Raw genomic sequence first — 24,601 nt, 5'->3', positions numbered from 1 at the left:
CTTTGGAGCTTGGACAAAGACATGGCTTAGGTTACTGGGGAGGTACAGATGAGGGGGTGCAAGGTTGGCTTCCCCAAGGTGCAGCCCATGCAGGAAGCGCCCAGTGGGCACTGGCCTGGCATGGGAATGGCTCAGGCTGAATAGTCAGTATACCTATCTACCAGGTCAACCCATCTCTCCCTCCCTCCCTTCCTTTCTTCCTTCCCTGGGGAGGGAACAGAGGAGGAGAAAGAAAAACATGAAAAGAATGAGCAGGAGATTATATTTGAGTACAAAAGACAGCCTACAATGTGGGAAAAAATTTTTACCAGCTCCTTCTCAGACAAAGGTCTACTATCTAAAATATATAAAGAACTAAAAAATATCAGACCCCCCAAATATAAAGACCCAATTCAAAAATAGGCACCTGAAATGAACAGACATTTCTCAGACAAAGTAGTAATAGCAGCAAATAAACATATGAAAAAATGTTCAACATCAGTAGTCATTCGAAAGATGCAGATGAAAACAGCACTGAGATTCCACCTTATCCCAGAAGGAATGGCTGCTATCAAGAAATCGACCAATAACAAATGCTGGCGGGGTTGTGGGGAGAAAGGAATCCTTCTTCATTGTTGGTGGGAGTGCAGACTGGTGCAACCACTGTGGAAATCAATATGAAGATACCTCACAAAAGTAGGATTAGAAGTCCTATTTGACCCATCTATTCCCCTGCTGGGTATCTTCCCAAAAGAATTAAAAGAATCATATCACAGTGATATATGCTCATCCATGTTTATAGGGGCACAGTTTGTAATAGCTAAAACTTGGAAACAGCCGAATTGCCCATCAACTGGAGACTGTAAAGAAGATACTTTTTTTTTTAATAATATGGGGTACTACTCAGCCATAAAGAGCAAGAAACTAGAGACATTTATAGCTAAATAGATGCACACTGAGGCCATACTCTTAAGTGAAATTAATAGAACACGCATAAATACCAAATAGTTTCTCTGGTGCGAAAAACTAAAAGTGTAAATAAGGATCAAAATGTATAATTTATATTGTGTAATAGGAAGTAAAGGTCTGAAGGAGTATGGGACATGGGAAGGTGAGGGGAAAGGTAAGAAGGGAAAAGAAAGAATTTGAGAGAAAGCAAATTGAAACAAAGTTTTTGTAAATAGGGAAGGGTATGGAGGGGGTGAAGGGAGGGCAGGGGAATGGGGGAAAAATAAGAACCAAGATAAATCATGTAAAGATACAAGATCCCAATGATGGATGTTATTATATTGTATGCCTAACATGTACCAGTAAACTTAATTGGGGGGAGAGGTAAAGCTATAATTTTGAGACCTTTAGGAATGACATACAGAAGAGGAGGGTAGGGAGAGCTTGGCCAGCTGGTACAAAGGCATAGTGAGACCCGAGGGATAAATTCTAGTGGTTCTGCTGCACAGGAGGGAGCTGTAGGTGATACTACTGAGTATTTCAAGGTAGCTAGGAGAGAGGGTTTTATTTTCATAAAGAAATAATAAATGTATAAATGGATGGGATGATAGACTGCAAAATACTCTATTTCAATTATTAGATAATATATACATGTATCGAAACACACTGTACTCTATAACTGCCAATTAAAAGCAAAATAAGTGAATTAAAAAGGAAGAGAAGAAGACACTTTATAGAAATGCTTCTAGCTCCAAGCTGAACGCTAGAATATTGTTTTATCTAAAGTATAGCAGGGGGAGATTTTAAAATAGGAGACTTGTAGCAGTTCTTGGCCTTTTGATGGTAGCTAAGACTTACAGACACCTAACGCTACTCAGTTATAGAGCTGACTGACATGATATTATTTAGAATTAAAAGGTCATCTTGCTGACATTTCCCCCAAAAGTCCCTTTCTCACTACACCATTCTTCTCTCCTTCTCATTTTCTTTCCCAATTCTTTATTTTCTCTCTACACTACAGAACATTTGGCAACAATCTCTTTAGAGGCCCCCATGGTTCCGAATTACGTAGTTTGTTACCCAGTCCACACCACTGGGAGCTGTTTTTGATGTTCTGAAATTGGTTTTCCACAAATGATCGTATTGAGAATGCTATCAGTATAATTATTTGAAGGAAAATGTTTTTAAGATGGTAAAACCACAACATAGAACACGGAAATTAAGCTGACTCAGTTCTGTCTCTCTTAAGTTCAAATTGCTTGATTTTCCAGGCTTTAACATAAAATGAAATCAAATAAAAAGATCAGAAAATTATGAAAGAAACTGAAATGAATGGAAGGATGAAACGAATGGAAATGAAAAGATGACAATAAAGTTATGAGGAGGACAAAGTCATTAGAGAGAGGACTGAAAAATGGCTCATAAGAGAGACTGATGCAGAGGGCTTTGATTTCCAAGGTTCTATGTGGACTTTAAACACACAGTGGATTCCATTCAAATGAATGTGACATTTTGATACTGTTTTAGATTAATAGAAATCTTGCAGAGATAGCACAAATAGTTTCTGTATAAATGTCTGCTTCTAAGATGTCTTGCAAACTTGTATTTTTACTGATTATGGTAAATGTGAAGTCTATGGTTTGTAGATGTCACCATTTTTTGCATTACTAAAAGAAAATTAGAAATGTACATTTCGTACCTGACCCTTTATGTGCTTGTTTATTTACACTTCAAGCTATGTAGTATCTTCTCCAGATCCTGGTGCCCTGAAGTGTGATCGGTGCAGTTGCAGAAGGGAGAACCACTTTCCATAGAGCCCCTGCCAGCCTTTCTGTAAGATTTGGTGAGCAAGGCTGTTCTGTGGCCTCGGCTGCTCCTTCTTTCCTTTCCCCGCCTCACCTCCGCAGCTGAACTCAAGTTCTTAACCTCTCTTCTTTCCTGGGTAAAACCTCCCGTTCGAAGACTCCCAGCTGCATTCTTAGCAAGAGAAAAATACAATAAAACAAAACCCTGACAACAGTATACAGAAATTGTCTTTCTCAGTTTCCTTATTAACAAGGATGTAAAACATTATGCCAAGCTTCCCAAGTTTAGCAGTGTTCTAAAGGCACTTTAACCTGGAAGATCACTAACTGAAACTTTCCCTGGCAAATTTCACTATATAGTTGAATGTACATGGAATTGTTGTAGGGTATAAGGTAAAATGTATGCACTTCAATGGTAAAATTTGTTTGAAAACAGGACTCCGATGGCTCATGGAAGTGTGTGGGTCCAGTGGTCAGAGTTCAGTCTGCGTTGCATGTATGGCTAATTTCAGATTGTAAAAATATAGAAGACCACTGCTTCATGCCTTTGGAAATGATGTTTTAGAACCAACCACTACAGGTTTATAATTCCTCTTCCATTTTGATGATCATGAGACAAATATTACACATACACGCCAAGTCTGATCATTGAATATGTACCTTTCACATGTGGTATATTATTTGTTACACTGAAAGGTGATGAAAGGATGGACCATGCTTGGGGAATATCGGGCCTGTCTTGTATTTCCTAAAGCCCCTGCTGGGCAGCATTTACCTATCCCAGACAGGCCAGGCCCTGCTAGTCAGTCCTGTGTGCTCTGGACTTGACCCAGGAGGAAGAAGGAACTGACTTTTCTAGATAAGATGAGGGTTTCTGGATATGGTGAGGTACCTGTCTCTTCCTCCTGGTCTTGGGGAAGGCTGGAGCCTAGAGGTCACAGCTACAGCTTCTGCTCAGCACCCAGAAGCAGTTGCATGCCCTGTCCTATGACGTTGGAGATGTAGCTAAGAGCCCCTAGCATGACAAGGCAGCGGTGGCTTGGGAAGCAAGGGGTTGGAGGTCTGTGCGATCAGGGCCTGAACCGGGGCTACATGGTTTGACCCGGGTTTGATCTTTTATCCTCAGTTTCCTAGTTTATACAGTGGGTATTGACTGTGACCAGTGGCTGCAGCTCCCCGTGAAGAGTGTCTCCTCCTGTGAGCTATCGATGGATTCTGTATGTTCCCCTTCTGTGACTCTGGGCACTAGGCCTGTTGCTGCTGCCTCCTCCTATCCCCTCCTGCCTTGTGTGGTGGGAGCTCCTGCAGATCTCCAGTGGTCCTGCTGCCCTCTCCTCTCTTCCAGCACCTGTACATCCAGTCACTTGTATGAAAACCCCTCTTGGAAACACACGGATGGCCCTGTGGACCCTTATGCATGCAGTGCCCATAAGTAATCCCCCGGGAGCCAGGGGAGCTTCTGCCACGTTGGAAGCAGTTGTACCGAAGGACAGGTGTTGCAGGAGGAGGGAGGGGACAGGTAGTATCTGAATCTGTGCAAGAGAAGGCAAGCATTGCTGGCGTGACACTGCCGCTGCAGGGACAGGCAGGGTGGGGTGGGAGGCAGGGGCCTGGTGTGCAGTAGGCCAGGCAGGCAGACTCCCAGGTGACCCCCGTGTCACACCTTTTCCCTGCACACTGCAGCTGGTTACCTGCTGTCTCAGGAAAGGGTGAAAGTTAGAGAGGAGAGCACAGCAGGGTGTGGCCCGGAAGGGAAAGTCCTCTGGTGGCCTGGACCACATCTCTGCAGTGCCGTGGACTCCAGCCAGTGTCTGTAACACTCTGAGGAGCAAGCTGGGCACCAGCTGTGGGGACCCATCATGCTGGGCAGCAGCTGCTTCCCAAAGGGTTGGAGATGGGCAGGCTGCTCCTCTCAGTGGGCAACACAAGCAGGAGGAGCAATGAGGGAAGAGGGAAAATTGACTTCCAGAGATCTTTGGGACTAGCTTTTAGGTGCAAAACCTGGATGTCCCCATGAGTTAAGAGGACTTATGGTGTGGAAGTCACCACTGACCCAGCAGCCTGGAGCCCACTTCCTTGATGTTCCTTGGGGCTTCCTGGAAAATAACGATTCCTGAGGGAGATGAATGATTCTGCACCTCCAGGGACAATATTTAGATAGAGAGTGAGACAACCTCATATGAAAAGCAAACAGGAAACTTGGCAAATCAGTGAGAGCCATCACGATGTTTTACATATGTGTTGGGAAAGAGGAGAAGAACCTAATAAATGAAGACAAACAAGAAACCCTTCCCAAACACTTTCAGTCACGTTGTCCAGGTCGAAGGTTCTGGGAAGAAACAGCCAGTTCTCTGACTTGCCTTCTGCAAATATATTGTTTCCGGTTTCTAGGGACTTGGCCGAAACACGTACAAACCAATGGATTTAACTCTTCAACTCATGATATTCACAAACCTCAAGGAGTACTTGGTCAGAGCCTGTGTGTGTGTGTGTGTGTGTGAAAGAGAGAGATAGAGACAGACAGACTTATTGGGAGAGGGACAGAGATCTAACCATTCTGGTTGTCCTTCAAGTATCACATTATATCTAACTTTCAGATAGTTTCCAGTTAATTGAATCATTGGTTCATTTGGATTTAAATGCATCAATCAGTACTCTAGTTTGTCATTCACTTTTTCTTTTCTTTCTTTCCTTTTTTTTTAAAACTCTGGGTGAATCAGGTTTTTTTGGAAGAAACCATTTCTGCTATGTTCTCTAAAATATGCCAAGACCAAGCACACTTCTCTTTGACTTTATGTTCACACTAATAAAGCCTTTTATCTCACAACAACCTAGATAATATAAAATTACAATCAGGTGCTGACCTCTGGGGCAAGCAGATATTTTTGATATTGGTTGTATAGCCACCTTTCCATCTTCTCCTTCTCTTTAATAAATGATGAAAGCCCAGTACTATCAAATTGGCACTTATTTATAGTGATCAGGAATATGACAGACCTGTTGCATCCTGCCCATGGGCTGCCACACACACACACACACACACACACACACACGGCACCAGTGTACAGCTGCTTCTGTTTGTGACAGCTCTCCAGCCAACCTCCTGCACAGGGCTACAAGTCAGATGGGGTCGGCTGGGCCAGGCAGGGAAGACAGTAATTGGCTTTAGGGAGAAAGGGATTATTAAAATTTCCATATGAAATTCTCAATGCTGCTTGGCTTCAGATTGAGTGATAGTTTCACCAAGATCCCTCTGTCTTCAATTAGAAATGAAAAGCATTCAAGGCAGCGGTGATAATTATTACACAACAGTAGCCACCATTTCAGTAACACTTCTCTGTCTGTGTGTTGTCTACCCTGTATCAATTCCATAACTGATGAAAAATTCTAGCAACAAAAATTTTCACCAGGAAGTCTCTTAGTTGAAGGACTTTTTCCTAACCTCACAATAGCGATCTATTCTTCCACACAAATGGGATTGGTTTGTTTTAAAAATTGCTGTGGACACTGGGGTAAAAACAGAATGTTTTATATACAGTCAAAGGGGTCAAAGGCAACTGAATTTCTCTGAGCCTCAGTTTCTTTATTTATAAAAAAGAGATAATGAAACCAGCCCAAAAAAGTTTTGTGAGGAAAAATAAGATGGCATTTGTAAGAGTTGATAAAAAATATCTGGCAAACTTAGTAGTAGCTGTTTTTATTTTTATTTTTTATTTTTTGGTACCGGAGATCGAACTCGGTCCTCGTGCTTGCAAGGCAAGCCACCGAACCACTGAGCTAAATCCCCAGCCCAGTAGTAGCTGTTTTTAAGTGTTTTTGTGGTGTTTGTTTTTGTGACTGTTAGGATTTGCCAGTATGCTTATTGCATTTCTACATTTTGTCTCCCTAGGGTGATGCCCAAGGGACAGAGATGTGTTGGATGGTGGGGTACAGGCAGCACCTGAACAGTGTTAGCAGCAATGGCCCTAAATCAATCCCATGTCAATCAGTGCTATCTGCAACCCTTGATTTTGGTGTTTTGAATAAAAATAGAGCTTTCTGCTTGAGGATATAGCACATGTTGAGCTTTTCACATTATTGTGTTCCCACCACATGCAGCAGGTAGCAGGACTCAGCTTGCGGATTGGTCCACCAAGGGCCCTTCTCCTAGTTGACTCTCCTCGCTTCCTGGTGAAGACTTCCTGGTTCTGAGTGAAAGTCCTTGATGTGAGAGGCCTTCCCCTTAGGCCATAGAACGCATTCACTTTATGGTGGAGAAGGATCACAGATCATGAAGCAAGCAGGCGAGGGAGCAGGGTGGCTCAGGTTCTGGGCAATTCTGCGGTGAGGAGAGAAGGATATGACCAGGACTTTCTCCTAGGAGTGGAGGTTAGTATTATTTACTGCATGTATTGTCTTGATTCTCTGCTGTGAGGGATCATCTGTCCAAGATTACGTAGTGAGTAGAAAAGCAGTATTACAAGGAGAAGTAAAATACCAATTTTGGTGGTCAGTGCATTTTGTGAAAATCTTCCAAGATATCTTCATGTCTTATATGCTTCTCTTACCTGTGCTACATTTATGAGTCTCCTTATAGAAATAAGGTGTTCTGCTGTCCTAGAGTCTGGTTCTCTCTCTCTCCTGCTGCTTCCAGAGAAGCCATGTTGGATGGGACTCAGGTGACTCACCAAGCTCCTTCCATCAGCACTGCCACAAGGCGCCAGAAATAGCGCCCCTGTCAGCCAGTCAGCCAGCCCTGGCTTTGACTGTGGAGAGCATTTCCAAGGAAAGAGCCACGCAGAGAAGTACAGATTCCCAAAACTGAGAGCGCCTGTGTGTTAGGCTTAGAAGATAATTCCAAATACATTTAGCTCCTTGCAGAGTTGTTCACAATAGTGAAAACTTGGAAAGTATAAAATTCACTAAATGACCACTGTGTAGCTTAAAACCTATTTTGAATGATGCAGAAACTGCAGATAAAATACGATAATATTTTATGATTGGTTTTTCTTTATATAATGTTTCCATAAACATATAGCTGGAAAGATGTTTGCTAAACTATTAAAAGTAGTATATCTGTATTTTGTCATATTGGTTGAATTTTACTTTCCTTTTGATGTCTTTATTGTTTGAGATCATTTTCCTGTAATTCTATACACAGAAATTTTAATTTGTAGTAAAATAATACCTTTAAGCAAAGGCTAAATCCTGAATTACGTATATGCTTTCTCTAGATGTCTACTGTGAGGGAGGAAATGCACCTTTCATTGTCTTAGTTTGACATGCTGAAATAATATTATCTTTATAGTCAAATCACAGGAAAGGTTTTTCAGTGATGCAGTGAGCCATTGTATAAGATCATACAGTTACCAGACTACTTGGATGTTTTTAAACATTTAAAAATTGTTTTAAAAGAAATGGTTTATAATATTGAAAATAATAAAATATTTTAATTATATTCTATCTGAGCACATTGTTCTACCTCCCTTTACCAGATACCACAGCAATATGAAAGAGAATTGTTTTACTTATCCAAATATCTGTTTTATAGCTCAATGTTTAATTCCCATTCTTTTTAGATTTTAGTATAATGATCAAAACTTAAGATTATTTTGTTATTTTATTCTATTTCATTTTATTGTTTCCCGTTAGCTAGGCTGAGTAAAGACAGAAGTGAAATTGTGCAGATTATATATTCAAGCAAAAACAGATAATAGAGCAGAAAATGGCTTTCTTTCTCTGCTTTTTCTTAAAGATCTCCAGGGGACTCTATGTGAGAATAGGAGCTCCCTTCTCCATGGAAGGTTCTCCTGCTCACCTGTCCCTGGCACATATTACATTCTCCGGCTGAGTATATGACAGGTGGCTGCCTTGCAGCCCTGCTCTTCTGGATAAGCAGGTGCCCTGTCTGGAGTGTTGTCCCCTTTATCTGAATTTATTCATCAGAGACCAGCAAGGTTTTCTAGCTTCAGCAGACTGTTTCCCCACACACAACAGTGAAGGTAGGTGGTGTAACCCAGTAAGATCCTCTTTTTCACTCATGATTACGGTATGGAAAGTCATGGAAAGCATAAAAAGAAAATTAAAGATTTATATTTAACAATTTCATTTATTACAAAGAATATATGAGGAGTCAGAATTTATTTCCCTGAAATATCTAGCGGTTTGATTTGCATACAGTGCCACCAAAGTCGATTTGTATATTGTGGGCTTCATATATAGAAGTAGGAGGAATCTTCTCTTTTCCCTTAGGCCAGGCATTTCACATGCAGAGAAAGGAGGACTTTGGTTGCCAGAGAGTGAAGAGGCCTGAGGAGTCTGGTAGTAGTGGAAGAGGGTAGTTTTTAACACTTGGACCCTGTCCTCTCCACTCAGGACACACGACACACGACACTGAGACTTCAGTGATGTAAGTGTGAGTGCGAGGTGTCTGTGGACACAAGGATGGTGGTCCCAACCAACTGCAGAAGAGACAGAGGCCACACCAGAGCTCAGTGTTGTGGGAGCTGCAGGCTCAGGGCTGTCCGGACTGTGGGGTTGGAACCACCCCTGCGCAGAACCCCATCTCTGCTGCTGTCAGGGTCAGTAGACACTTGACAGGATAGTGCTGTCCCCTCCCCATGTGCATGTGCAGGGGTGACGTGCTGTGGCAGTGTGAGTGTCTGAGATCCTGCCATGTGGAGTTGGGTCTTCTTGAAAGGACTACTGGTCTGTTTTCTTACCTCAGTTTCCTTTCAAGCGGAGATATCACAACCTGCCATTTCACCTAAAAATGCCCCCAAATGGCGTTCTGGCTGCTCATTTTCTGCCATCTTGACAACAGGCTAACTTAGTGACTAAGGTAAGGATGATGGATCTGATTTCAGTTCTCAGTAGAAAGCTCCTGAGCTAGTTTTGGTGAGGGCTGTGGCCATGGCCGGGAGCTGAAGCTCCCCTGATGTGCCACTCCAGGGTTTCCGTTCAGCATAGACAGACAAACCTCAGTCTAGGATGGCTGGGTGCTCTGCTGCTTGTTTAGCCACCTCAGGTCCTCAGGCCTGGTGACTGTGGTGCAGGGCCCCTGGATGGTGTCAGATTGTCCACGAAGACATTTTCTGGGAATGGAAGAACATGTATCCTTGCTCTTGAAATTTTGACAGATTCCTTCCCTCCCTTCCTTCCTTCCCTCCCCAAACTTTAGTATAGGACTTTATGATGGTAACGTTTCACGTTTATGGTTTGTGAATAGAGTCAATGGAGGTGAGCTTCCTACCTTCACATTATTGTTTGTTTTAAGAAATAATGTCGAATTCTCTGTTATAAGAGTGTAGATTTTACTTCCTGAGGTAACTTGAAAGATAGCTTTGACATGGCATTTCTCTCTAAAGTACCATGAAGTAAAATGAATGCAGGGGATGTTACCAGGATTTTGTCTTCCAGCCATGCACTGACAGCCATGTATTGAATGTAGTGGTTACGAGCACAAAGTCATTACCAACCTTGGGAAGTCAGCAACTTGGTGGTGCCTAGGCAGAACCTTCTTAGTAAGCTGCTGCTAGGGTGGACAGTCTCAGGGAGACGGACGGACTGCAGATTTAGCTCACCTGAGGGTAACAGTTAGCTTCAGAAATGGTCCATTGTGGGACTCCAGCCCCATCTGCTCAGAAGAAGATTATATGTGATTATAATTAGAAATTCAGACTTGGTAGTAAATGAGAGGCAAGGAAAGGTTGCTAGAAGCCACAGATCGTGGTTGGGGGCACTAAGGACTGGGAAGACTTTATTTGGCACTTTCAGTCCCTCTCCACATGCAGGGAGAGTTCTGTTTCTGAACACCAGACAGAATTTGGGTCACAAATACTGTTTCTTGTGGTATTTGTGCTGCCCCTGCTCTGACTGTAGCGAGGAAGGCAGGCGGGAGAGGGGTGCTGTGGATGAGTAGGGACAGGGCGGAGGTAGATGTTGCCTCTTACTTTCCACACATTCCCACTGCGTGACACCAAAACCCAGCACATCTGGGCTATGTAGCTCCACAGTGGCTGGACTCTCAGACAGGGCAGCCTTTCTCTCACCTGAGGACATGGGACAGCTGGGATCCATCATGCAGGAGCCAGACTCACTTAGAGCTGCCTGCACAGGACGTCTGGGTGCCAGTGGAAGGGAAGTGAGCTATTCAGAACCAGCCCTAGAAGTTGTGTTTGCCTTTCATAGGTGTCACTATTTTTTAAATACTGAAAATGATTCTTTCTGATAAATTTTATGTATTAAAAAATACATCTTAGTTATTGTAAGAGAGGTTCAGGTTTATATAACTGTTCTGATGAATACTTTCTTAAAGGAAGAAATCCTTTACAAGGTAAATAAAGCTCCTCTATTAACTTTTCTGCAGTGAATGGATATTGGATTTCCCTCAAAACTGCTTCAAATGACACACCCTGTATTAATCTTCATAACCCTGGAATTAGACCTGTAAAACTGCTTATTGAAAGCAGTATTCTTAATACTTCTAGATTGAGGATACTCTGTTATGTTTGCAATACTTTCCTTTTCTCTCCTGAACTAACAATGGAATTAAAATTAAAATGCTGAAAAAATATGGGTTAAAATATGTGTATATTTTTACCATGGAACTAGATTTCACATTATTAAATGTAATACCTGCTTCTTTTGGATAAGTGCACGATGTTAAATATTTTTATTTGGACAGTGTTCAGATTTCTCTGATGGTTTGAATCACTTGAGGTGAGCAAAGGGGAATGTGTGTGTGTGTGTGTGTGTGTGTGTGTGTGTGTATCACATATATATATTCCTGTGCCCATCTCTGACCTACCTGATCAGATGGGTAGGACCTGGAAATACATTATTTTAATGAGCAATTTTAGGTGATTTTCATGTTCAGCCAAGGTTGGGACCGTGATGCTGTGCTGTAGAACCTTAAGATACTTTAGACTCAACCTTGTCTTGTGCAACCCTGCATTTCTGACCCTGCCCCAAGATTCAGTGGGTCTGGGGTGGGACCTGTGTTTTTCTTGAGGTTCCTGTGATTCAGTTGCCTTCCATCCAGATGTCTTTGAGGCTCACTTGGGTATGGGCACCATGCAGACCAGATATATTTGTGTCCCACTCCAGGCTCCTCTGGGAAGCTTTAGTACAGTTAGTCAGTCAATCTGAGTGTTTTTCTTCTGTTTTTAATGTTTTCCACATATATGTTAATAGATTTATATGTAAATAGGCCTATGTTATGCTTGTGTGCTAAGAAATTTGGAGTTTCCTAAGACAAAGTTGAGTCTAACAGCTTTGGAGCAGTGCATTGCTGCTCCTAGAATTACCTGATCACCCAGACAGGTTATTAAAATGGTATACTTCCAGGTCTTACCACCTGGCTTAGTAGGTTGGAGGGGACACTTGAGAACATATTATGCTCAGCCATTGCAGGGAACACTCCACGCGGAAATTACATAGGAGAGGGAAAGTGAGAAGGTAGAGGCAGGAAGAAAAGACTGACAGTGGGTGCCAATGTGGAGAACATTCTGGGATAACAGTCCCAGAGAAAACAGCCTGTTCCAGAGCCAGCTTAGAAATACACAGTGAATTTATTAAAGGGTTTGCTTAACTTTGTGAGACTAGAAAGGTCACTTGCTTGTCTGAGCAGGATAACATTGATTAATTTGAATGTGTTGTCTGAATTGTTGATGTTGAGATTCTGAAATTTCAGATAAGGAAGAGAGTAAAATAATGTTGAAATCAAGAAACCAATCATCCCAGAGCTATTTCCCATGTCAGGCCAGGATGAGATCATTGCTACCTGCTCTCTTTGTACACAGGACTGATGAAAAGTCTGGGAAGAAAGAAATGTAGCTATCACGTTTAGGTTCGAAGCTATTTTGTTTCATGGAAGTCAAACACTTAAGTTTTTCTTTTCTCTCTCCAGACTCAGGAATAAAAGCCAGTTTGGGTTTAAAAATCCATCATCCATAAAAATCCCTAGATTATGTAGAGATGTTGTTCTCATGGGATTTAGCTCCTGGACTAGTGAAGAGGAACCAGACGCCTGGATTCTAATCTTGCTTCCACCTCTTGGAACCCTTAGCTTGGGTCTGAGCTGCAGCAGCACTTAAGCTAACAGTAGTTACAGAATGGAGCTGTGGGCTTCTCCAAGCTTTTACCCAACGAGGGTTTATCTGGTGCCTATGTGGAGCCATTCGTTGGCCTGGGTGATGGGGATGGGCATTCAACACCCCGTGGATAAAAGGTTAGTGTTAAAATACTAGGAACTGAAGATTGAGCAGTTGGCAAAACAAAGCCCCTACCTTCTCCAGTGCATTGCCTGAAATTCAAGTTTGCTCTTGTTATGAGGCTCATTACAAGAAGCATATAGCTTAGATTTTCTGGCTAGAATTAGAATTTTCTGCTTTAACCTTTAGATTGAGCTCTTTAGTTCAGTGATTTAATAGTGGTTAGTTTGCAGCTCAAAAGTAAGATTTGTTTCTACCCTTGCTTAAGCATGAATAGATTTTGTGAACATGACCAGTATATATAACAGTAAATTTTCTGTTTTTATTCTTTATTTGATATGCTTGTAATTGCAAACATACCCACAAAGTTTTAATGTTTATTTTATAATTTCTTAGGTAAGCTATTATTTGTAATTTAGTAATTTTCATTTTGTTGAAAGATTCGACTACAAAATGTAGGAAGCTATTGATTCCTACTAACCTGGTCCTAATGTGTTTGAAAACTTCAATAAAATTTGTTTCTTGGGCCAAAAGGAGAGCTCAATTTTAGTCTTGCCATGGTTGCTCAAATTGTATTAATTATGAACTGTAGCTCAATTATGACTTTACTTCTTTCTGTAAGACTGTACCTAATTCAGAACACACATGGATGAAAGTCTGTTTTGTGGACCAGAGAGTGTCCCCTTGTCCTGAGGCGAATGAGCTGTGGAGATACACCATTTGGTACCTCTCAGAACATGGAGGCAGAAATTTAATGTGCTCGTGAGACTCCATTCTGCAACACAGCACACATTGAAATACTGCACCTGTCCAAGGTCTGCCCATTCAGAAGGCTGTTAGTATTTGCATCATGTTTTAGACAGACAGTTTTGCCTATGGACTTGAGAACCCCAGAAGCCCACAAACCAGAGGCAAAAGTAGCACAGTGCAAGTGAGAAAACCGAGGACTTGGGAGGAAAAAAAAAAGGGTGTTAAGATTTGGGGTGTGCAGAATAAGTCTGACAGGCAGCAAAGCTTTAGTCTTCAAGAACACAGATGATGCAGTGTACACACATACACCAGACACAATGCACCAGACTCCCTCCCACACCAGACACGTGTCAGGAGCCTTCCACACCACAACCAGACACATGCACCAACCCCCCACCAGACACGAGCACACCAGACACATGTACCAGACTCCCCCACATACATCAGACACATGTGCCAGGCAATCTCCATAGCGCACACACACACACACACACACACACACACACACACACCAGACATGCACCAGATTCACATACACCACACCCACCCACACACGCACACCAGACATGTGCCAGACCCACACACAGCACACACTCACGACACACGCTGGACACATCCCTACTGTGTAGATGCTGTGACACAGAGAATGAGAGACCTGCCCCGCATCCTGAGATTAGAATAGAGACCCTCACTAATCAGGGAAGAGTAAGGAAGTTGTAGAAACTCATAATAATATAGAGAGAAAGTTTGCATCTTCTTCTCTGGTAGCCCTTTCTGGATTGGTTTAGATGTCACCTTGCCAGAAAACTTTAGGAAATTTTACTAGAAATTTTCTTTTCTTGGTTTAGAAAACACTTTGTACCACCGGAGTACTCACAGTCCAGGATGGGTAAAACTAGTCATTTCTCTGGTCCAAATGAATACAAAAGATTTCAGAGCAAATCTGGATAATCTAATTTTTGTAGTATTTTCTTCAAAAATTACCTCATGAAAGTTAATTCACTGAGATAACATTTACATTTAGAATCGTGGTTAAGGAAGTTTTTCCTCCATACCCTTCAAAGAGTTTCTTTCTTTTTTTTTTTCTTTTTTTGGTACCGGGGATCGAACTCTGGTCCTTGCGCTTGCAAGGCAGGCCACTGAACCACTGAGCTAAATCCCTGGCCCTTTCAAAGAGTTTCTTTTTCAAATGTTGCCATGTATATGGCATGTCAGGGACCATTACCTGGTTTCCCTGTTTATGTGGCTTCCTTTGTCTTTGCAAGAGAGTGGAATTCTTTGGCTTTGTGCATGGATGCTGACTGAGCACCTGCAAATATTTGCTTTATTGACATTGAGAGAAGAGAGAGAAAATGACTTGTTTTACCAACAATAAATGATTGCATCTGTTTGTGGCTGTTAAATCATTTAAGAGAATTTACAGGGCCTGTTTTCCCATGATTAGACCACAAGCAAATGTCAGCTTCTGTCTCATCTTGGATACAAACATAGAAAAAAGACTTTTTTTTAATTTACCACTTGCCCATTTAGGCATTGAGGGATTTTTATAATATGCTTTTGTTTTTTTAGACTTGAGGCAAAGAAAAACATTGTTATGAACAACTTTGTTTTTAAATAGCTTGCTCATTTTTATCACATAATAGTAGTAATTATAACAAATTGTTAATTATCCTAAGTATCAGAGACACATTATGACTGAAAATTGCAAAGAAAATGAGATCTGAGTGGAGAGTCTGAGGACCTCAACATCGCCACAGATTCATGACACAAGGCAGAGAGTGGACGCCGTGGTCATTTCTCTGGTAGGCCCCTCTGCAGCAGTCTTCTGGGGTTGTATCACCCTGTTTCTGGCACATGGCAGCAAACTTCTCACGCAGAGGTGGGCCTGGCTCAGGAGCTGATGGCCAGGAATATCAGCTGAACACAGGGTGTCAGAAAGTCCTCATCACCCCTTCACCCTTCTGTCTTTCTGCTGTTCTCTGTTGCTTCTGGGTGTAGGTGCAGACTCGCTTCCACCATCTCAGAGGCCCTGGAGAAAGTCCTTCCTGGGTCGCCATTCCTGGTGGTGTCTCCAGAGATCTGGGACTAGGCTTTGCTGGGCTGGGCGGTGGCTCACAGGAGGGCAGCAGATGCTTTGGCTGAGCAGGTCTGGTCCAGGTCCATGCAGAATCCAGCTCTGTGGTGGGAGTGATGGGGAGGGAAAGAGAGCAAAGACTCCTGTCAGCTCCTTCAGGAGACCACAGAGTGAGGATGGGAAACAGACTCCCCAGGGAAAAGCAGGTCCTGGCGTACGCATAGAGGTTATGCTGGCAGGGAACCTGCAGGCCACCTCCCCCACGCTTGTCAAACTCCTGCCTTCCCTGCCTTCTCTACTCTCCACCGACAGCTTTGCCTTACTTAGCAAGAAAGCGCCAGTCACCAGATTCCCCACTCTACCACCACTCGTTTCTGTCACCTGCTTGATCCTTGGTCATCTTCATATCAAATGGAGAGACGATATCTGTTGTCAAAGCTCAAGCTCAGTGAGCCCTAGATCTCCTCTCTCTCCTCTCAGTTACCTCATCCGTCTTTTAATCTTCAGTTGCTTCCTCCTTCCTTGCCCTTCAGATACAGCAAAAACAGCTGAAAACTGATTGCTCATATCCCTCCTGTTCACTTCCCCTCTCCACTCTCCTTCTCAGCCAAGCTTCTGCAAAGCACGGTCTCACATTTGTTGCTTATTCTACTCTCTATCTGTGCTGCCACCCAGCCCTCCACTAACCCTGCTCTGTTGAGGTCATGAGAGCACGCATCCCTCTACACCTGGTAAACCCTTTTCTTCATTCCTCGGGCTTCTCGCCAGCATTTGCACCGCGGACTGCCCTTTCCTTCTTGCAGTGTTCTCTTCTTTGGGCTATCATGAGGGACACCTCAAGTCTCTTCCTATTGCTCCAGTCTTTATTTTCTGTTGCCCTTGTTGTCTGTTCTAGCTGAACTCAGAGTTCAGTGCTAGATACTCTTCTCTCTTCATTCTGCTTCCTAGTTCCAAAGTTTCACATTCTGCTAAGAACCTGACAGTTCCCGTGTCCCAGATTCACTCCTTGAATCCAGATGTCTCTCGTGTGCTGAGTTCCTCATTTGCATTACATTCTGGACACTTCAGAGCTACTCAGTCTTCTGCACGGTTGCAGGTGGCACCTCCAGACCTCAGTTGTCCCTTCTCCTTCCCCTAGCCCTCCTCTCCAGCTTCTCAGTGGGTCCTCAGCTAAACCCATCTCTGTCTTGTTCTTAGACTCGTTTACCTCCCACTGCTGTCTCCTTCAGTCCCTTTCTAAGTGGTCTCCTCTTTAACAATTTTGTATCCCAAACTTTCACCTCTTGGACTCTAGCTTCGTGGTTCTCTCCTCTCACTTTGCCGTTTGTCTGGTTACCTTTGGGTTTTCCTGTGTTGTTTTTTCTGTATGGGATTTCCCCTTTCTGTTGGACTGGAGGTTTGCTTACCTTAAATGTGTGTTCCTTGGAGATAGGGTCCCCATCCACCAGGCCACTGACTGGCCTGTGAGGAGCCAGGCCACAAGGCAGGAGGTGAGCAGCAGTGAAGTCTCTTCTGTTTACAGCTGCTCCCAGGGCTCGCATTGCAGCCTGAGCTCTGCCTCCTTCAGATCAGCAGGGCTTTGGCTTCTTACAGGAGCTTTGGCCCCACTGTGGCCTGCACATGTTCAGGGTCTGGGTGGCTTACTCCTTTGAATCATCCCCAAACCCTATCCCCCACCCAAGGAAAAATTGCCTTCCATGAAGCCAGTCCCTGGTGCCGAAAGTTGGGGATTGCTACTTTAGGGGACCCATAAGACCATTGGGGTACAATCTAAGTTATCTCCTCTTCACCTCGAGCACCCTGTCAAAGCAGTTCTTATCAGTGGTGATGACGTATTTGGATGTCTTTAATGTGTCTTTCTAGCTCCGGTGCCGTAACAGTGTGTCCATTCTATTCCCACCTCAGAGTGGGCTCCTTCCCTGGAGCTCTGTGAATGTAGCCAGAAAGGATTTTAGGGTTTCCAGCTCGTGAGGGCCCCCCATAATGTGTCCTTTTTAGCTGAGTGATGTGGCACTGTTGGGAAAAGCTCGCCAGAGTAAGTAAGCTCCTTTTATTCAATGTTCAGTGAGGGGAAATAGTAATGGCTGTAAAATCGCATGTCTTACCACAGTGAAGAGCAAGGAAATGTACAGGAACCAGAAAAGTAACACGGGGTACAGAGGTTGTGTAAGCTCACAGAAAGAAATTTCAGCCAGGAGGAGGCATATATGGATTTGACACCCACTGACTAATATGTGTTTGGCATGTTATTCGGTCTCCTCATGTCTTGGATTTTGTTATCTTTAAAATCTTACGGGGATATCATGAGAAAACAAGCGGGGAAGCCCCTTGAAAGGTACGTAATTTCTTAGAAACATGGGATGCTTCTACCCTTCTTGTTTTGACATTTATTTATGAACACAAAGTACTCTTCCTTGGAGGCTCCTAAAGCAATTATGAACATGGTCTTAGATGGGGCTAGCTGTCACTTTCTCTCAGTTCATGCAAGTTATTACTAAGAAACCGCCTGATTCGGTAATGTGAAAGTAAGTAAATGTAGTGAATTCATTATGGATTCCTTCTTAAGCTCTTCCCAACCTTCCTGAGAGCAGTGCTAAGCAGGTTTAACTATAATGAGGTGTCAGAGCTCATTCCCTAAGAGATTAATTAGAGGTTAGTCTCTAAGCTATTTGTAAGTTACCATGCTTTTTCACGGTAAGGTGTTTAGTGGGAATGCTATTTTAGGAAAATGATTATAGATTATAAATGGTTTCATTAAGTACTTTATTTTCCTGTCACTCTACCAATTCTGGAGTAATGAATGACTTTAATATTCTTTTTGCTCATAACTTAAGTGAAATCTAGAAGATGAAATATTATTTTGAAACAAGTTTAATTTAATTGATCCAGCATGACTTGGAATCCATGCAGCCCATGATCCTTTTATGATTAAGTGCTAAAGAAGAAGAGTCTATAATGTGAATATTTTTCTTCTTTTCTACACCATAGGATTCATACTTGCTGGGATAAAGTGTCTTATCCTTTTTGGAAAATATTAGGAGATGTTTTAGAAATTTATCCTCTTGGGTTGAGCCAGTCAGTTTCATCAGAAATAGGAATTTGAAGCCCTTCATTAAAACTATTGACCTTATATAACCAAGCCCCACACACCTCAAGTTGTGTGTAAAATATCTTTGTTCCAACAAATTGACAGCCTAGAGATCAGAATATGTTCATTTAGAGTTCTGTGAAAGGCTGTGATTGTTACTTTGTTTTAAAAACCAGAAATCTAAGCAAGTGTAACTATTGCAAATTTCATAGAATTTTGGAAACTTCTCTTAGTGCCAAGAAAGCAAGCCACCTAGCAGTTTGTTATAAAGTGAGCAGCACTTAGGGATATGAACCAGAAGTGACTGTTAGTATTTCAGCTGAGTTTAGCTCTGATTTCCATAGACACGAGGGCATTTTTATTCTAGCTACCATTTGTGATTGCAGCCTCATGCTGCAGATTATATTCTCCTCGGCCAGTAATTCTGGTTGGAGTTGAGCAGATTCAGTTTGTTTCAATATATCAATAGCCATTTTTTCCTGAGAGTGCAAACATGATTCAGAAAATACTTGCAATTTGGAGTAACATTGGAGAATATTGGGCTCATTAATTGAATGTCCTAAAATTCATAAACTAAAGGCAGAGAGTTAAATATGGTTGATAGAAGAGTGTTTTAAGTGTCAGGAATGCACAGAAATTATTTTGTAGGTTTAAATAACCTCTATTCAAGAAGGGAATATATGGCTATCATCAAAGAAATAAAGGAACATAGGTTAGGAGGAGACAGTGAAAGATGTTGTCCATGCATTGTAATATATTTTCTGAAGACTTGGGAGTTTGGTAAAGTGGACAGAATGCAAAGGCAGATTTTCAGTCGTATGGGTAGACATAGACATGAAAAGAACGGAGTGAACTAGGGCTACCTGGTGGAGGACTTTTAAGGCTCCATTCTGTTTGAGGATTGTGGTTGAACATTTTATAATTAGATGTACACTCTGAAAGATTAAAGATCTTATGACCTAGATGAAATTCTTTCTAAGTCAAAATTTTTTGAGACCTATTTAAGTCCTGATTAATACAGCAAATTTGAATCTCATTGTTTGTGGAATGCGTTTAATTGAAATCAAATTGATTTAAACAACTACCGAGGAAATCTCAGTTTAATTTCCTTTCCCTCCCCTGGGAACATTTATCCCCTTATATCCACTCTCAAAGCTTATAAGTAGGAAGTTTGATTCCAAGGAGATGTACTATACAACCATTGGAATTGATTATTTAAGTACTCCTGGGATTAATTGTACAGATATATTATAAAAATGAATTCAGCTTTGGACATTCTTTTCACTAAGGCTACCTAAAGTCATGAGTTCTAAAATGTAAGTCAGGAGTTCTAAAGTGTGTTAGATTCTAAACTAATTTCCAGATCAAAGATTTGTCGTAACTGTTAAGAGAGTTCTTGCCATGCAAAATTGAGGGTACATTGGGCTGTTCCTGGGAACAATAAAAATTCTATAAATTGTACTTAAAAATTCAACCTAATTATTATAATAAAAAATAGACCATGTGCTTTGAAATTTAACTTAGTTATGCCTCAAACCATAAAAATATAGGTCTCATTAGTTATCTCTATAAGGTTCATCTTTCTAATAATTGATGATGTAATTGTAGGACTGCTTTTAATTGGCTTTAATGTGAGAATAGCTTTAATACGTTTTCTCATAATATATGATAATGTGTGCTAATTTCAAATAATTTGCACAATATAGTGAAAACGAATTCCATAATTTTACTTTCCTCTAGAGATAAACACTATTATCAGTTGGGACTTATCCTCTCAGACTTGTCATGTATAAATAATGATCTTTCATATCATAGGTATTCTCTTGTTACTTACTTTTTAATTACACACATGCACGCACACACACACACACACACACACACACACACACACACACACACACACACACACACACACACACACATACACACACATTGTGTAGATCTATGTCAGACCTTACAATAAATGCACAGATTTTTATTTCATGGATGTATTGTAATTTATTTTCCAGTCCTTACTGGGGATAGATGTTTAGTTAATTAGTTTGTTCCTATTTTTTTAACAGAGTAGCAGTGAGCCACCTTGTACCTTTGCCCATTTGTTTGAATATTTTCCTAAATTTTTATTAAATTCTCAAAAATGATTTTGCTGGAACAAAGTACAAGATGTAATTAAAGAACTACAGTGAATGTTTAAATAAAAAGAAGTATTACAGTAAAACAGTAGTCCCAGCCTATTTTGGTACCAGGACCTGGTTTCATGGAAGACATTTTTTCAGTGGAAGGGGTTGGGGTTCAGGTATGGTTTTGGGGTGATTCGAAGGAGCTTGAAACCTAGGTCCTGGGCACGGGCAATTCACAGAGGGGGTTGCGGTCCTGTGAACATCCAAGGCCCTGCTGATCTGACAGGAGATGAGCCAGCCTGTGATGGCAGAAGCTGTAGGTGTAGAGGAAGCCCGAGTCCCCTGCTCCTCACCTGCTGAACGGTCTAGGTTCTAACAGACCCATGTATTACTGGTCCTTGGCTCTGGTGTTGGCGACTCCTGCTGTGAAAGGTACATTGCCATTTATCTCCTTCAAATGCTCACGGTGTTCCCCCTCATTTTGAACACACTTACCCTATCATTCTGGACAATGCCTAATAAGGTTTATTTTTGGTTTCAACTTAAGCATTCACTGTATTTTTTGTTCACCGCTTGTAGATGCATCTTTAACATTTCAAACACGTTATCACTGTCCCTTCCAGAGAGATTTCCCCAACTTAGGTTCAACATAACATTGTTTGAAAATTCTCATTTTTCTACAACCTCATATTTTAAGTGTCAAAAACAATGATTTTCATTTGTGTATGTGTGTTTATACACACACACATATATACATATAATTATTGAGTATCTTTTAATGTAGTTTCTAAATAGTTACATAATTTTGTGAATTTGTCTTTTCCAAAATTGGTTTGTGAAGTTTTTATAAATTAACATATATCAAATATTTTCCTGTATGACGTCTTTAATTTTTCAGAATTAATGAATTTTATTGGTACAATTTAGATATATATAATGATCAGTTCATCATAGGAAATTTGTACCTGTGTATGATATATTTTGATTCTTTTTTTTCTTATTCCCCTCCTCTACCTTCAATCCCTCTTCCACTCCTTATTTACAAAGATTTTTCAAAAAATAAATTTGGACATTGTTTCAAGTTTTTATGTATTTCATTGTGTCCCTCTATAGTTCATGTATTTGTTAAGAAGTCATATCCACCCCAAAACTATACAACATTTTTGTAGTACTTCTATGTATTATTTAATCTTTAATCTATCTGAAACTATTTTTTGTCTCACATAAATCATAAATCTAATTTTTTGTTCAACTGAACAGTAATTTTTTCAACAATGATAATTGAATAATATACTGTTTCCCTTGCTATTAAAAATTCCTCTTTTACTTCCATCTCTCGAAACAGTCTCATTGGGCTTTTCATTACAATTTTTATTTCATTTGCCTGTCAATTAGTTAAGTCTTTAAATTTTGCCAATACAGTATTGCTAGTAATTTTTTATGTTTTACTTAGTCAAGCCCTCCTTTCCAACTTTAAGTGAACTATGTGTAGGTTTTGTGCATATCTTAAGTTTTGCAATATCTTATTAATTTAAATGGGATTCCCGACCTCACTCACCCTTGCTATTATACTTGAGAACAGATTGGTATATAAGCCAACTATTAATTTTTTATATTTATGTTGTATTTTGCCACTATTGCTTATTTTAGTTCTAATAATTTTTAGTTGATTTTTGAATTTTCTAGATATAATGATCTATCTCTTTTACAGTATTTTGCACTAATTTTCTTCATCCTCATCTTTTCATTTGGCTTAACTATATTCAGGTTTAAATCCAGAGTGAATAAATAATATACTTTTTTTAAATTTTTTATTTTTTGGTACCAAGGATCCATCTTAGGACTTTGTACTTGCAAGGCAGGTGGCAGCATCATTGAGCTCAATCCCTGGCCCAAGAATGCTCCCAAATCTTCATGAATTGGTAGGGTGTTTACTCTAAGATTCTAAAATGTTTTTGATCATGTTAAAGAAATTTTCCTCTTTTCTCAGTTTACTGAGCATTTTGTTGGTAACTAAGGTTTTTTTTTTACTGAATATCTTTGGAGAAGTTAGTTATGTGAAAAATTTTCTCTTTGACCTGTTTTTCTCTTTTAACCTATTAACTTATTAAATTTTGTTCATAGATTGCCTAATGTTGAGCCATTCTTACATTCCTGGAATATACCTTACTTTCTGAAAAATTTATTGCCCTTTTAATGTATTGCTGTATTTATTTATATTTATAAATAACTCACTGTTTTGGAATTGCATGAAGATGATGGTGTATGCTTTTCTAAAAGCTTTAGCATGCTTCATTTTCTTTTATCCTTTACATGGCCCTCTGAATTAGGCCAGGAAATACATTATTTTTGAGAAATACAAGTGAAGGACATAAAATTTTGTTTGATGCAAATCATATACATGGGGGTGATAGTGTATAGAATTTGTCAACCACGAATCCAATTTTGGGGGGAAAGGAAATTTAATTATTTCAGTAATTTCTATCAGTATAGTATTTATGGGCTTTGAATTTATCTTAAGTAAAAGTTGTCCTTATATACTTGCCTTTTACATTTTTCTAAATTAAAAAAAATAAGTTTTTTACCCAATCTGACCATGGAGTCTTCAACAAGAACTACTGGGGGAAGGGGAATTCACCCCAAAGGGGTTCCAGTGTGGAGAACACACACTCTGAGATCTGCCATCTGTCCCTTGCACACAGACAGATGCTGATGTGCAGTTTATCAGGGGTAATGCAGTCAGGATTAGAGTGTTAGGTGCTTCTGACTCATTCCAGAAGTTATGTTAAAACCTGAAACCTTTAATCAGATCATCTTGATGTTCACATCAAGTTGGCCGTTTGATCCAAAGCTTTGTATCCCTAGCAGAGCTGATCCCAAAGATCATGTTCTATTATCATCATCATATGAGGAAAAAATATTAAGAAGGTTTCCACGTGGCATTGGGGTCTCCTTATATATGATTCAGGGATCCAGGTGATAGAATGTTCAAGATTGCTCTTAAGAATTTAGTACAGAAGATACAACTTTGTTTTAAAATCTGTGAAGACCTGCCTTCTTTCTGTCTCCATGCTGGGCTTTTTGCCTGCTCGGCAAGTATTCTCCACTGAGCTGTGGCTTTGACCATAGACTAGTGTGTCATCACCAGCACTTGAATAGAATTAGGTTTTTATGTCACTGAAATTGCATCTTCTTGTCCCAAATCACAAATATTTGCAACATGCTTTCAAAAGTAAATTTATCTTTTAAAAATATTTTGTAAGTTTTTTTTTGAAAAGTGTGTGTCTGTTGCTACCTCTGTCTACATGTGTCTAGTTCTCAAGTAGTGCTGATTCCACTTTGAACACCACCACTGATACCACAGCTTCTGCAACCCTGATCAGGATGTGGAAGTTAACACGGATCCTGGAATCTTGTCCTCATTGAATGTTTCACAGAAAACCACGAATTCTGGAAGCTGTCTGTTTTTCATAAGCTTCAAAGGAAGCCTGATTATTTCTTTTATTTCCACTTAAATCAGTATAACTTTATATACTTTTCTTATCCTATCTGTTTCTGAAACTCAGCCCCAGTAGCACCTTATGATAATAAATTGGAGAATTCCCTTAGTACTGAAACATAGTGGCATTTTGTTTTCAGTTCTA

The 24,601-nt window shown here is 40.7% G+C and overlaps 1 protein-coding gene across 6 annotated transcripts in view; it reads left to right on the top strand.

The window, feature by feature from the left end:
• Nucleotides 1-24,601, top strand: part of Plcl1 (phospholipase C like 1 (inactive)) — a 271,071-nt gene that overhangs the window by 183,720 nt on the left and 62,750 nt on the right. The gene's annotated exons all lie outside the window — the stretch shown is intronic.

The sequence above is a fragment of the Fukomys damarensis genome, unplaced genomic scaffold (assembly GCF_012274545.1).
Source record: "Fukomys damarensis isolate Sample0158 unplaced genomic scaffold, DMR_v1.0_HiC HiC_scaffold_26, whole genome shotgun sequence".
Lineage (NCBI taxonomy): Eukaryota > Metazoa > Chordata > Mammalia > Rodentia > Bathyergidae > Fukomys > Fukomys damarensis.
This window is presented reverse-complemented; position numbering and strand designations above follow the sequence as displayed.